The sequence below is a fragment of the Limulus polyphemus genome, unplaced genomic scaffold, assembly GCF_000517525.1.
Source record: "Limulus polyphemus unplaced genomic scaffold, Limulus_polyphemus-2.1.2 Scaffold5996, whole genome shotgun sequence".
NCBI classification, from domain to species: domain Eukaryota; kingdom Metazoa; phylum Arthropoda; class Merostomata; order Xiphosura; family Limulidae; genus Limulus; species Limulus polyphemus.
This window is the reverse complement of record NW_013671606.1, coordinates 9069-11130: the sequence shown is the minus strand read 5'-3', so window position 1 is coordinate 11130 and position 2062 is coordinate 9069. Positions and strand designations below refer to the sequence as shown.

The following is a 2062-nucleotide window of genomic DNA, read 5'->3' as shown; positions in this document are numbered from 1 at the left end:
AGTGACTGTGGAAATTCTGTGTATTACTAAAAGTTGTTTCGAGAAAGAATAATCTGGTTTAATCAAGAAAGGGCTTGTATCGCTGAAGTTCCTTGGAAAGAATTTATACCGGAAATTAACAAACAAACTGATACGCAACATTAGTCTCAAAGTGGGTTCCTCGTCATCAAATAGTGAAACATTAATAAACATTTCACCATAATCCTCAATTAATAAATAAATAAAATTAGAAAAGGAAACAGAAAACTTAATTCTGAAAATCACAATATTCCAATATTAAACCACTTTTCAAAATTTAATGATAATATTGAGCAATAATTACTTCTAGCTGTAACTCGTGAACTATCTCGTTTTTAAGATGAAAGATGGCTTTCTGTTGCGTAGTTAGACCAATAGGTTAGATATTATATGATAAACTTTTACCATAAAACCTACCTAATCTTTCACAGCATTAGTATATGTATATAACCACCAGGGGAAGGTAGTTTTTAATTCATAATAAATACGTACATATTTCATCAAAATTAACGTGCTCCAGGTAGAAGGTGAGTAAACTCTTTATTATAACTAAATACTCACACGTATATTAAACGGTAAAAGGAATAATGAACTAATAGTAAACAAAACCATAAAAAAAAATACAAGTAGAATTTACTATTATACAGGTTTTAGCGATCCTATTAAGATGACATTAAAACTTTGGACCTTCAACAGTTTATGTTTCAACTTAGTTCAACTTCAAGTTACAACGTTTTCAATTTCATTAAACTCCATGCTCATCCTTTAGAAAAAGTAAATATTGAAGCCTAACATTTATATTTCAGGAGATATGTTATTCTCTTATTTTACTTTCTTCTTAAAATTGCTAACTTACACTGCTTTTGAGAGCAGCTTATTCCATGAGCCACTGCCAGTCAAGTTATGAATAATAAAACTGTTTTAATCGGAGCTTAGTCAATCTCTTGGACTTAAGAGTAAGTTAAACTTAAAGTTTAAATCTTCTTCAGGAAGATCACCTTTTATTCCCCCCTCACCTTTTTTTTTAAAGAAAATTTTCTCTGTAAAATAATTCTTTTATTTCAGCATCCTTCATCTTAACACTTTCCAATAAATCAATATCCTTTTCTAGACAAGGAGACAAAAACGCTACACTGTACTACAGATAAGGTGTAACTGGTATTGGCTTGATTAACTTATTCTGTAATGTGTCAAGATCCATAACTGTAGATGGAATAGGTTCCCATCTATTTAAATGTATTGTGATATGCAGGCATATCATGTGCTATATACCCGCTTTAGTGATATAGATATTTTTAAAATATCTTTATTATTTAGTTTCCATGCTGTAAGGTCAGCAATTCATGGTCCAGAAAGTCATGAAATTGTCTTGCTCTAGTTGTTCAATGTCATAGATAATGTCTGTTGGTCTGACGAGGATATTGTAGCAACATATAGCATGTGGGTTAAAAGGACTAACACTGTTATATCTCTTGCTGATTGAGCTTGACATTGTCTGAGTGATGTATTAATGTTACTCAATATTAGAAAGAGCAATGTTCTCTCTTAATTTTTTCAATCCATGTGCAAAATGAATTTTTTCATGTGCACCAGTATCGAAGCAATGTGTAGATGTGTGTTACCATTTTTTTTTATTTTTCTTGGGTGTGGGGGGGTATTGTTAGTCCATCAACCCTATTGAATCATTTGGCTGCTTTGTGATGTTACCAATTCATTATTTGGGCTTTAGGCCTAGCAACTGCCAGGGTCATTAAGGCCGTCAACGTGTTGTGACTTCTCACCATTACTGATGATGTGCATGGCTGGGATAATTAAGTTCGCAGCATTTGATTGGTTGTTGTGCAGTCTTGCAACTTAGAGAGAACACTGGAAGGGATAATAGTTCTCGAAGTATTATAGGAAAAGTTTTTGAAAAGGTAATAAAAGGATAATGTTTCAAGCTAAATCTGCTATTGTTCAACCTACTATTTAATTTTATATTCATCACTACAATAGATGTGATAGTTATATATATACATATATTATGTATTTTCATCATTGAAAC

At 31.7% G+C, this 2062-nt stretch overlaps 1 long non-coding RNA gene across 2 annotated transcripts in view; it reads left to right on the top strand.

Moving 5' to 3' along the window:
- The first annotated feature begins 379 nt into the window (after positions 1 to 379).
- LOC106473240 overlaps positions 380 to 2062 on the top strand; it is a 10751-nt gene continuing 9068 nt past the window's right edge. Inside the window, exon 1 of one of the 2 annotated variants that reach the window (XR_002613624.1) lies at positions 380 to 545. This is a non-coding gene — a long non-coding RNA (uncharacterized LOC106473240). The remainder of the gene's footprint in view (positions 546 to 2062) is intronic. The other variant, XR_001291661.2, reaches the window with a different exon arrangement.